Source organism: Scomber japonicus, chromosome 6 (genome assembly GCF_027409825.1).
Source record: "Scomber japonicus isolate fScoJap1 chromosome 6, fScoJap1.pri, whole genome shotgun sequence".
NCBI classification, from domain to species: Eukaryota; Metazoa; Chordata; class Actinopteri; order Scombriformes; family Scombridae; genus Scomber; species Scomber japonicus.
In genome coordinates this window covers 34,617,702-34,630,026 of record NC_070583.1, presented here as the reverse complement: position 1 = coordinate 34,630,026, position 12,325 = coordinate 34,617,702, and positions in this window count along the sequence as shown.

The following is a 12,325-nucleotide window of genomic DNA, read 5'->3' as shown; positions in this document are numbered from 1 at the left end:
AAGGAAGGAAATAAGAAGGGAAGGAAGGAAAGACCGATGGAAGGAAGGAAAGAAAGGAGTACAGAAGAAAGGAGGACAGAAGGAAGGAAGGAAGGAAAGAAGGGAGGACGGGAAGAAGGAAGGGAGGAAGGAAGAATAGAAGGAAGGAAGGAAGGAAGGAAGGAAGGAAAGATGGAAGGAAGAAAGGAAGGAAGAAGGAAGAAGGAAGGAAGGAAGGAAGGGAGAAAGGAAAAAGGAAGGTAGGGAGGAAGGACAGATGGAAGGAAAAAGGAAGGTAGGAAGGACAGACAGAAGGAAGGGAGGAAGGAAGGAAAAAGGAAGGTAGGGAGGAAGGACGGAAGGAAGGAAAAAAGGAAGGTAGGAAGGGAGGAAGGACAGATGGAAGGAAGGAAGGTAAGTAGGAAGGACAGATGTAAGGAAGGAAAAGAACACAGGAAGGAAAGTGGGCCAGATTGCTCCCCTTAGCGTACCTGTTCTGCCCCCCGGTCCTCATGTTTCACCCCTCTCCTCCCTTCGGCCCTGAAACAAACAGTAAGGGGTTAAAGCGAGGCTCTGAGCTGTGAGCGTTGGGTGTGTTGTGTGTGTGTGTGTGTTGTGTGTGTGTGTTGTGTGTGTGTGTGTGTGTGTTGTGTGTGTGTGTGTGTGTGTGTGTGTGTGTGTGTGTGTGTTGTATTGTGTGTGTTGTGTGTGTGTGTGTGTGTATTGTGTGTATTGTGTGTGTTGTGTGTGTGTTGTGTGTGTGTGTGTTGACAGCAGAGAAGGTGTGAAGACGAGGAGCTATTATCTGTGTGTGAAGTGAGAAACAGTGATTGGCGACTCTGCTCCGCTTCCCCATTGACCCCCATTACAGCTGCATTAACAGACCTCCTGAGGGATTAGATAGTCATCATCAGGCGGACTGGAAACACACGCAGCTAGGAAACACACGCAGCTAGGAAACGCACCCCAGAGACGCCGAAGGGCCGCTCACGACTCTAACGTCAGGATAAAGTTATCAGCACGAAGGAAACATGTCTGCTTCCAACGCTTTAGGAAGTTTCTCATTTTGAAAACAGAGAAAATCTGTAAAGATGGAGTTTGATCGACAGGAAGGAAGGAAGGAGGGTGGGAGGAAGGAAAGGAGGAGGGAAGGAGGGAGGGAGGGAGGATGGAAGGAAGTAAAGGAGTAAGGAGGGAGGAAGGAGGAAGGAGGGAGAGAGGAAGGAAGGAAGGAAGTAAAGGAGTAAGGAGGGGAGGGCGGAAGGGAAGGGAGGGAGGGAGGAAAGGAGGAAGGGAGGAAGGAAGGAAAGGAGTAAGGAGGGAGGAAGGGAGGATGGAAGGAAAGAAGGAGGGAGGAAGGGAGGAAGGAAGGAAGGAAAAAGGAAGGGAGGGTAGGAGGAAGGAAGGAAGGAAAGGAGTAAGGAGGGAGGAAGGGAGGAAGGAAGGAAAGGAGTAAGGAGGGAGGAAGGGAGGATGGGAAGGAAGGAAGGAAAGGAATAAGGAGGGATTAAGGGAGGAAGGAAGGAAGGAAGGAAAGGAGTAAGGAGGGAGAGAGGAAGGAATTAGTTACATTTGAAAGTGGCCTGAATCTTTTAACTGCGGTGTGAACGAAGCCTTAAGCCTCATTTATGCTTCTGCGTCGGAACGACTGTGTGTGTGTGTGTGTGTGTGTGTGTGTGTGTGTGTGTGGTTTCAGAGGAGTCTCTATCTGTATCCTTGTCTATCTTCCGGTCACATTAGCATGTAGCATGTAGCATTGTGCTATGTGAGCTAATAACAGAAAACACATACCTTCTGTTCATTATTAATAAATACACCAGAGGAACTGACGCTTTGACCGGAGCCGTTGCAGTTGCCATGATGCGTAGTTAGGGTAGTTAGGATTTTTTGGAGGTGCACGTCAGGCTACGCCGTAGGGGTCCGCATCGACACAGAGGGCTACACGTAGCTACGCCGGTTATAACTCACCTGTAGAAGAGGAAAGCAGCAGTAGTGGTGTTAATCTTAAAATGCCACCTACAGGGAAAGAAGAGAACTGCTATAATTCAAATTCATGCCACATATAGTAGTTTTTACCAATACTAGACAATCAAAGATCTCCAACTACCGAAGTCTGATTGCGCTTCCTTCCTTCCTTCCTTCCTCCCTTCCTTCCTCCATCCCCCTTTCTTTCTTCCTTCCTTCCTTCCTTCCTCCCTCTCTCCCTCCCTCTCTCCCTCCCTCCTTCTCTCTTTCTTCCCCTCTACCTTCCTCCTTTCCTTCCTCCCTTTTTCCTCCCTTGCTTCTTTCACCCTCCTTTCCTTCCTTCTTCCTCCCTTCCTTCCTTGACTCGAGGACAACAGGAGGGTTAATACTACTCTTAACCTTCATGTTGTCCTCCTGGGTCAAATTGACCCCATTCCTTCCTTCCTTCCGTCTGTCCTTCCTCTCTCCCTCCTTCTTTCCTCCTTCCCTCCTTTCCTTCCTCCATCCCCCTTTCTTCCTTCCTTCTGTCCTTCACCAGAGATTAGTTCTGCAGTACGACTCACTAATGGTTTCCAGCCAGTTTCAACAACACAACCTGAGAGATTTGTCCTCATGTCTCTGAGAGCAAAACATTTAGAGAGTTATCTGTTCCTCTACCCGACTGCAGGCTATCAAAGTACCAGCTCTGCTTTTTTATAGCGAGGTCTTGCTTTTCTTTTCTTTTCTTTTCTCTTCTCTTTTTAATACAATACTAGTCATGTTAAGACCTCTTCTTTTTAACATTATAACAACAAATCACTTCATCTTATTTCATAAAACCTATCATATCACATTAATCCTGCTGTTTCCTTGAGTCAAGGAACGAAGGGAGGAAGATGGAAGGAAAGGAGGGAGGGAGGAGGTAAGAAGGAGGGAAGGAAGGTAGGAGGGAGGGAGGGAGGAAGGACGGAGGGATGGAAGGAAGGAAGGAAGGAGGGAGAGAGTAAGGAAGGAGGGATGGAAGGAAGGAAGGGAGGAAGGGGGAAGAAAGGAGGAAGGAAAGAGGGATGGGAGGTAGGAGGGAGGGAGGGAGGAAGGACGGAGGGATGGAAGGAAGGAAGGATGGAAGGGAGGAAGGAAAGAAAAGAAGGGAGGAGGGTAGGGTGGAGGAAAAAAGGACAAAAGGAAGGAAGGAAAGAAGGAAGGAAGGAGGGATGGAAGGAAGGAAGGGAGGAAGGAAGGATGGAAGGAAGGTAGGGTGGAGGAAAGAAGGAAGGAAGGGAGGAGGGTAGGGTGGAGGAAAGAAAGAGATATGGAGGGAGGGAGGAAAAAAGGACAGAAGGAAGGGAGAGAGGAGGAAGGAAGGGAGGGAAGGAGGAGGGGAAGGAAGGTAGGGTGGAGGAAAGAAAGAGAAGGAGGGAGGAAGGAAAAAAGGACAGAAGGAAGGGAAGAAGGAAAGAAGGAAGGGAGGGAGGAAGGAGGGAGGGAAGGAAGGTAGGGAGGAAGGAAAGAACGAAGGAAGGGGAGGAAGGAAAGAAGGAAGGAAGGAAGGAAGGAGGAAAGAAAGAGAATTTGAGCTGTGATAATAAACTTATTCATACTTCTAGATGCTACTTTGGACACAATAATTATTTTAAATTTATCTTTATGTATAATTATCTCTTCTTTAACTCACTGGTAACTTTCCATCTCTGCAGTCTTCTTTCATACACACTTGTAAAAAAAAAAAAAAAGAAAAGAAAAGAAAAGTCAATTACTTTCTTTTAAACAAGGCCAAGAAATGAAAAGCTCTTAAAGTCTAGCTAGGGAAATCAAGTTCCTCCATAAACTGGATTACTGTAACCAAGTTTCTGTTCACATGACATTAAAAAAAATAAAATAAATCAGCTTAGAGGATAAAAGCTGCAGCAGACTGTTACTTCCTGTTACTTCCTGTTACTTCCTGCTTCTTTATAGACGTCTGTGTGGAACGGCCGTTTAATCAAACCAAATCGTAGCATTTTTTGAGATTCTGGAAATATATTTTACCTTTTTTTTTCTTTGTCTAAAATATAAATGAATTAAACTTAAAACAAAGAAATGAGCTGAAATATTCAGGAAGAAAGACAGACTTTCAAATTGACCCCGTCTGTTTTGACTGTTCCTTCCTTCCTCCCTCTATCCTTTCCTTCCTTTCCTTTCTTCTTCCTCCCTTCCATCCTTTCCTTCCTTCCTCCCTTCCCTCCTTTCCTTCCTTCCTCTTTCTTTCCTTCTTCCTCCTTGCCTTCCTCCCTCCTTCCTTTTCTTCCTCTCTCCCTCCCACCTTTCCTTCCTTCCTTCCTTCCTCCCTCCTGTCCTTCCTTCCTCTTTTCCTCCCTCCTTTCCTTCCTTCATCCTCCCTTCTTCCTTCCTTCTTCCTCCCTCCCTCCTTTCCTTCCTTCTTCCTCCCTCCTTTCCTTCTCCCTCCCTCATTTCCTTACTTCCTTCCCTCCTTTCCTTTCTTCTTCCTCCATTCCTCCTTTCCTTCCTTCCTTCCTCCCTTCCCTCCCTTCCTTCCTTCCCTCCATCCTTCCTCCCTCTTTCCTTCCTTCTTCCCCCCTCCCTTCTTTCCTTCCATCCTTTCCTTCCTACCTTCCTCCCTCTTTCCTTCCTTCTTCCTCCCTCCCTCCTTTCCTTCCTTCCTACCTCTTTCCTTCCTTCTTCCTCCTTTCCTTTCCTTCCTCCCTCCTTTCCTTCCTCCCTCCTCCCTTAACTTTAATCTGTGACGCTCATCGCCTGCAGGAGGCGCTGAAACGGCAAAACCTGTGTCTGAAAGATTTTGTGTGAACCTGATTTTAATTGTTTTACATCAGTGACACAGTTTCTATGATCTAGTTTTTTTTTCTCTCTCTCTCTTTTGGCTCCATAATGAGGTTATGAGAGTGGCTGCTTTGTGCTCGCCTGTTAGGATGATTTAAAACAGTGATTCTGGACAAAAGGAGACAGTCAGTGAGACGGTCCGACACAGACGGATAGAGCTCGTACACTGGCACAAAAAGAGAGGGGGGGGGGGGGGGGGAGAGAGAGAGAGAGAGAGATATGCATGAAGAAAGATAGAGAGGGAAGTAAACAGCATGAGAGACATTAACACATAAAAGAGGGCAAGACGGAGAGATTACGAAAGGTAGGGAGGAAGGAAGGGAGGAAAGGAAAGGAAAGGAGGAAGGGAGGACAGAGGAAAGGAAGGAACGAAGGACAGAGGGAAGAAGGAAGGTAGCAGGGAGGAAGGAAGGGAGGAAAGGAAAGGAAAGAAAGGGAGGACAGAGGAAAGGAAGGAACGAAGGAAGGAACGAAGGACAGAGGGAAGAAGGAAGGTAGCAGGGAGGAAGGAAGGGAGGAAAGGAAAGGAGGAAGGAAGGAAGGACAGAGGAAAGAAGGAAGAGAGGAAAGGAAAGGAAAGGAAAGGAAAGGAAGGGAGGACAGAGGAAAGGAAGGAACGAAGGACAGAGGGAAGAAGGAAGGTAGCAGGAAGGAAGGAAGGGAGGAAAGGAAAGGAGGAAGGAAGGAAGGACAGAAGAAAGGAAGGAACGAAGGACAGAGGGAAGAAGGAAGGTAGCAGGGAGGAAGGAAGGGAGGAAAGGAAAGGAAGGGAGGACAGAGGAAAGGAAGGAACAAAGGACAGAGGGAAGAAGGAAGGTAGCAGGGAGGAAGGAAGGGAGGAAAGGAAAGGAAGGAACGAAGGAAGGAACGAAGGACAGAGGGAAGAAGGAAGGGAGGAAAGGAAAGGAAATGAAGGGAGGACAGAGGAAAGGAAGGAACAAAGGAACGAAGGAACGAAAGACAGAGGGAAGAAGGAAGGTAGCAGGGAGGAAGGAAGGGAGGAAAGGAAAGGAAGGGAGGACAGAGGAAAGGAAGGAAGGAAGGAAAGAAAGAAGGGAGGAAGAAAGGAAAAGAAGGGAGGAAGGAAGGAATGAAGGAGGAAAGGAAGGAACGAAGGACAGAGGGAAGAAGGAAGTTAGCAGGGAGGAAGGAAGGGAGGAAAGGAAAGGAAAGGAAAGGAAGGGAGGACAGAGGAAAGGAAGGAACGAAGGACAGAGGGAAGAAGGAAGATAGCAGGGAGTGCTCGCCTGTTAGGATGATTTAAAACAGTGATTCTGGACAAAGGGAGACAGTCAGTGAGACAGTCCGACACACACTGGCAAAAAGAGAGGGAGGAAAAAAAAGAAAGAGAGATATGCATGATGAAAGATAGAGAGGGAAGTAAACAGCATGAGAGACATTAACACATAAAAGAGGGCAAGACGGAGAGATTACGAAAGGAGGGAGACAGAGAAATGTAAGAAAGAGGGAATGTGGAGAGCTGAAAGAAATGCGACAGAGAGAGAAGGAAGGAAGAAAGGAAGAAAAGGAGGAAGGAGGGAAGGTGTGAAAGAAATAATTAAAGCGAAATGGAGAGAGACAGAGAAAGAGGAGGGAGGTAAACAAGTCTAAAAGGAAAAGAGGTGCAGGCACACAAAAAGCCATAGAGACGAAAAGAAAGAGAGAGAGAGAGAGGGATGAAAAGAAAGAGCGACTGAGAAAAGACGATGAGGAGTGACAGAAAAGAAATAAGAACTGAAAGAGAGAGAGGGAGAGAGAGAGAGAGACAGAGGGAGAGAGAGAGAGAGAGAGAGGAAGCGAGAGAGAGACAGAGGGGGAGAGAGGAAGAGAGACATAGAGAGAGAGAGAGAGAGAGAGAGAGAGAGAGAGAGAGAGAGAGAGAGAGAGAGAGAGAGAGAGAGAGAGAGAGAGAGAGAGAGAGAGAGAGAAAAAAGGTAAATGTGTCAGATAACGAGAAGAGAGAGAGAGAGGGGGGAAACAGACGAGAGCAAAAAGCGTAAATAGGGAAGGCGACACAGAGACAGAAAGATGGACAGATGGAAAAAGAGGGAAGAAAAGAAGGATGGAGGGAAAAACCAGACAGTGACACACAGACTCAGACAGACGGAGGTGAAGAATGAAAGTCAGAGTCAGACAAACAGTAACAGAGAGGCGGTTTTTGCAATGAGCCCATGTCTGCACCACTCCTTCTCCTCCTCCTCCTCCTCTTCCTCCTCCTCTTCCTCCCTCCTCTTCCTCCCTCCTCTTCCTCCCTCCTCTTCCTCCCATCCCTCCCTCCATTTTGTCGTCCTCTTCTGTCTGATGCTGTTCCAACACCTCGGGGCTTCAGCCTCACATCCACCAATCCAACTCGCTAATGCTCATCTACTGCTGCAGCGTAATCACCTGCCAAGGAGAAAGAAAGAGAGAAAAAAGGGGGGGAGAAAAAAAAAAAAAAAAAAGAAGGAAACAAACAAAATCGACCCGAAGATAAGAAATAGGAAATAAAAAGCTTGTCTCGTCTCAAACAGCTGCTTCAAAATACTATGATGAAGGTTTTTATTCATCAGTGATTCATCGTTGAAATTTCTGGGAGGGAGGAAGGATGGATAGATGGATGGGAGGAAAGAAGGAAGGTAGCAGGGAGGAAGGAAGGCAGGAAAGGGAAGGAAGGGAGGGAGGACAGTTGGAAGGAAGGAAGGTAGGAAGGAAGGAAAGAATGGAGGAAGGACAGAAGTAAGGAAGGAAGGTAGGAAGGACAGAAGGAAGGAAGGATGGAAGGATGGATGATGGATGGATGGATGGATGGATGGAAGGAAGGAAGGAAGGAAGGGAGGAAGGAAGGGAGGAAGGATGATGGATGGATGGAAGGGAGGAAGAAAGAAGGAAAAGAGGAATGAAGATGGAAAGGAAGGAAAGGACAGAGGAAAGAAGGAAGGTAGCAGGGAGGAAGGAAGGGAGGAAAGGAAAGGAAGGGAGTAAGGAAGGACGGAAGAAAGGAAAAGAAGGAAGGAAGGAAGGAGGAAAGGGAGGAAAGAAGGACAAAGGAAAGGAAGGAAAGAAGGACGGAAGGACGGAAGAAAGGAAAAGAAGGAAGGAAGGAAGGAAGGAAGGACAGAAGGAAGGAAGGAAGGAAAGACGGAAGAAAGGAAAAGAAGGAAGGACGGAAGGAAGGGAGGACAGTTGGAAGGAAGGAAGGAAGGAAAGACAGAAGGAAGGAAGGAAGGAAGGAAGGAAGGAAGGAAGGAAAAGAAGACAACAAGCCTCATTTAGCAAATCAAGATTTCAGACACTAACTAATCGTCTTCATGTTGTGTCGTCAGCGTCTAAACTAACGAGAGCACATTCTACTGTTGCATGGAAAGTATTTTGACAAATGCAACGACGACGTCAACGTCATGATCTCCGTCCAAAACTCAGCCGCTAACTCTGCAAACACTCTGAGCAAATGTGTCTCCGGACAAATGAAAGCTGTTCATACGTCTGTTGGAACGACAAACACTCAAGAGGAAAGGAAAGGACAGAGGGAAGAAGGAAGGTAGCAGGGAGGAAGGAAGGGAGGAAAGGAAAGGAGGAAGGAACAAAGGACAGAGGGAAGAAGGAAGGTAGCAGGGAGGAAGGAAGGGAGGAAAGGAAAGGAAAGGAAAGGAAGGGAGGACAGTTGGAAGGAAGGAAGGAAGGAAAGAAAGAAGGGAGGAAGGACAGAAGGAAGGAAGGAAGGAAAGAAGGGAGGAAGGACAGAAGGAAGGAAGGAAGGAAGGAAAAGAAGACAACATCTCGTCTGTTGGAACGGAAAACACTCAAGTAATTAGTCCAATATGCACCGAGTCGAAGAGTTAAAGGTAGCAGGGAGGAAGGAAGGGAGGAAAGGAAGGACAGAGGGAAGAAGGAAGGTAGCAGGGAGGAAGAAAGGGAGGAAAGGAAAGGAGGAAGGAAGGAAGGAAGGAAGGAAGGAAGGAAAGAAAGAAGGGAGGAAGGACAGAAGGAAGGAAGGAAGGAAGGAACGAAGAAAGGAACGAAGGACAGAGGAAAGGAACGAACGAAGGACACAGGGAAGAAGGAAGGTAGCAGGGAGGAAGGAAGGGAGGAAAGGAAAGGAAGGGAGGACAGAGGAAAGAAAGGAAGGAAGGAAGGAAGGAAAGAAAGAAGGGAGGAAGGACAGAAGGAAGGAAGGAAGGAAGGAAGGAAGGAAGGAAGGAAAGAAGGGAGGAAAGACAGAAGGAAGGACAGAAGGAAGGACAGAAGGAAGGAAGGACGGACAGAAGGAAGGAAGGACAGAAGGAAGGAAGGAAGGAAGGAAAATAAGACAACAAGCAGAGAGTAGTGTTGTCTATGGTTCCTGCTGCTAGATGCTAACTGCTAGCTGCTAACGGCTAGCCTCTGCACTGACGTCAATGAGGCTAATCTGTGCACTTGTTTTCCACCTGCTGATTAACACCAGTTACTACTAATACTGGCTGATAGTAAAAGTGTGCGTGTGTGTGTGTGTGTGTGTGTGTGTGTGTGTGTGAGAGAGAGAAGTGTAGGCGTGTGTTTCTATCTTTAGGCTACTAGCAGGGGCAGAGTAAATGAGCTATGTGAGCTGCTAACAGGCTACCGGTGATTTAAAGCTCTTTAAAAAAAGTAGTAAACAAGAACCATGTGGTCAGAAACCAGCCGGTAAGAAGCCGCCAGTCAGTCATTCAGTGAGAGGATACGACAGAGGAGTCAAACTCATCTTCATTCAAGGGCCACATACAGAATAATTTGATCTCATGTGGGCCGGATCATTAAAAAGATGGAAGGAAAGAAGGAAGAAAGGAAGGAAATATGAAGGGAAGGAAGGAAAGACAGGCAAAAGGAAGGAGGGAAGAAAGGTAGGAAAGACAGACAGTGAAGGAAGGAAAGGAGGGAGGAAGGAAGGGAGGAAGAAAGGAAGAACAGAAGGAAGAAAGGGAGTAAGGACAGATGGAAGGAAGAAAGGAAGGAAGGAACGAATAAAGGATAAAAGGAAGGGAGGAAGGACAGATGGAAGAAAGGAACGAAGGAACGAAGAAAGGAAAAAAAGAAGGTAGGAAGGACAGATGGAAGGAAGGAAGGAAAGAAGGAATTGAGGGAGGAAGGAAGAACTGAAGGAAGAAAGGGAGTAAGGAACGAATAAAAGATAAAAGGAAAGGAGGAAGGACAGATGGAAGGGAGGGAGGAAGGACAGATGGAAGGAAGAAAGGAAGGAAGGAAGGAAGGAAGGAATTGAGGGAGGAAGGAAGAACTGAAGGAAGAAAGGCAGGAAGGACAGAAGGAAGAAAGGGAGGAAGGACAGAAGGAAGAAAGGGAGTAAGGACAGATGGAAGGAAGGAACACAGGAAGGAAAGTGGGCCTGATTGAACCCCTTGGCGGGCCGGTTCTGGGCCGCGGGCCTCATGTTTGACACTCCTGGAATAAGCTAATTAAGACCAGTAGGGAGTCGTTGGAGAGTCAGTCGGGTCAGCGTGTAGCCGAGGTGATAGGCTAACGCTAACGCTAAGCTGGCTTCTTCTCCTCCGTGTTTCATCCCTCCATTCAAACTAACGATAAATGAAAGGATGAAAGGATGAAAGGATGAAAGGAAGGCTAGAAGGCTCAGGAGGCAGCTCAGGTCATCTATTATTCAGAACATACATGGTTCAAGTCCCGGTTTCCTTCAGTTCAAGTGTCCTGAACCACAGACTGGGTCCACAATTAACCCTCCTGTTGTCCTCAAGTCAAGGAAGGAAGGGGGGAAGAAGGAAGGAAGGGAAGGAAGGAAGGAAGGGAGGAAGAAGGAAGGGAGGAAGAAGGAAGCAAGGAAGGAAAGGTGGAAGGGAGGAAGAAATAAGGAAAGGAGGAAGGATGGAAGGAAGGAGGCAAGGAAGGAAAGATGGAAGAAAGGAAGGAAGGAAGGAAGAAAGTGAGGAAGGCAGGAAGGAAGAGAGGAAGAAGGAAGGAAAGGAGGAAGGATGGAAGAAAGGAGGCAAGGAAGGAAAGATGAAGGGAAGCAAGGAAGGAAAGGAGGAAGGAAGGAAGGAGGGAGGGAGTAAGGAAGGAACGAGGGAGAAAGGAAAAGAGTAAGGGAGGAAGGAAGGAAGGAGGGAAGGAAGGAAGGAAGGAAGGAGGGAAAGAAGGAAAGGAGGGAGGAAGGAGGCAAGGAAGGAAGGGAGGAAGGAAGGAAGTGAGGGAGGAAGGAGGCAAGGAAGGAAAGGTGGAAGGGAGGAAGAAATAAGGAAAGGAGGGAGGAAGGAAGGAAGGGAAGCAAGGAAAGGAAGGAAGGAAGGAAAGAAAGATGGAAGAAAGGAAAGAAGGAAGGAAGGAAGTGAGGAAGAAGGAAGGAAAGAACTTTCTGTGCACACAGCTGTTGCATTCATGTTGATTTTATTAGACGATGTAATGATGGTAAAATAATGATTTGGTGAGCTGTGCAGTCTGAGCTCTTCACTAGATGTTTGCTGAGATGCAGTTTTGTTGGTTTCCAGTTTAAAAGGAGGACAAAGAAGAAGAGATTAAGCTTTTTGTTTCCTCTCCTGGTGTTTCAAGCGAGGCTGCACGTCATTTTAAACCTTATAATAAGTTAGGTTAGTTTCCTTCTGGCTGCTGTTGTGACAGTTTTTGTCAGGTCTCCTCTCTCATTGCTCAGATCTTTAACCACTGGTTGCAGACTGATGTTTTAAAACCTGTTGCAGGGCTGAAAAGTAAACATTTGAAGGAATTAAATAATGGAACGTCACTATGAAGCAAACTACAGGTTCAGAAACAGGATATAGCAAATATCTGATTGGTTATATCGGATCGGCTGATATTTAGCATTTTATGTAATTAGTGAGATCGGCTGTAATGTCTTAATTCTCCGATCCGATCAATGTCGTCATGTTGAAACTTTTCACAGATGCTCCCGTTGCATAGATACCAGATGGCTTGTGTTTTATCCCCTCGTGGGGAAGCATCTGCAAAATGTTTCAACAGCACAAATGTACCTGGAGGGAACACGAGGAGGAGCCGAGTTTAAGAAACGGAGCGTGGACAAAGAAGATGTGATGGGATCAGTGATCGGTTTATTTAAACTCACTGATCGGTGATCGGCCACAAAGATCCTGATGGTATAAAGCCTAATCTGCACATGCATATTTGTATAAAACCAAACTTTAACCACTGAGCTTGTAGATGACACAGAACAGTTATTTATCTTCTGCTCTCATTGCTCACATATTTTGTTGCAGGACTGAAAACTGAACATTTGACTGAATTTCATGATTTCAAGTCACAATGAAGCAGACTACAGGTTCAGAAACAGGATATAAAATAATATCTGCACATGCATATTTGTGCAAAACCAAACTTTAACCATCAAGCTTGTAGATGACACAGAACAGTTATTTATCTTCTGCTATAAGTGCTCACATATTTAAACACTGGTTGCAGACTAAGACAACTTGCTGCAGGACTGAAAACTGAACAATTGACTGAATTTCATGATTTCAAGTCACAATGAAGCAGACTACAGGTTCAGAAACAGGATATAACATCATATCTGCACATGCATATCTGTATAAAACTAAACTTTAACCACTGAGCTTGTAGATTAGAGAGCAGTTAT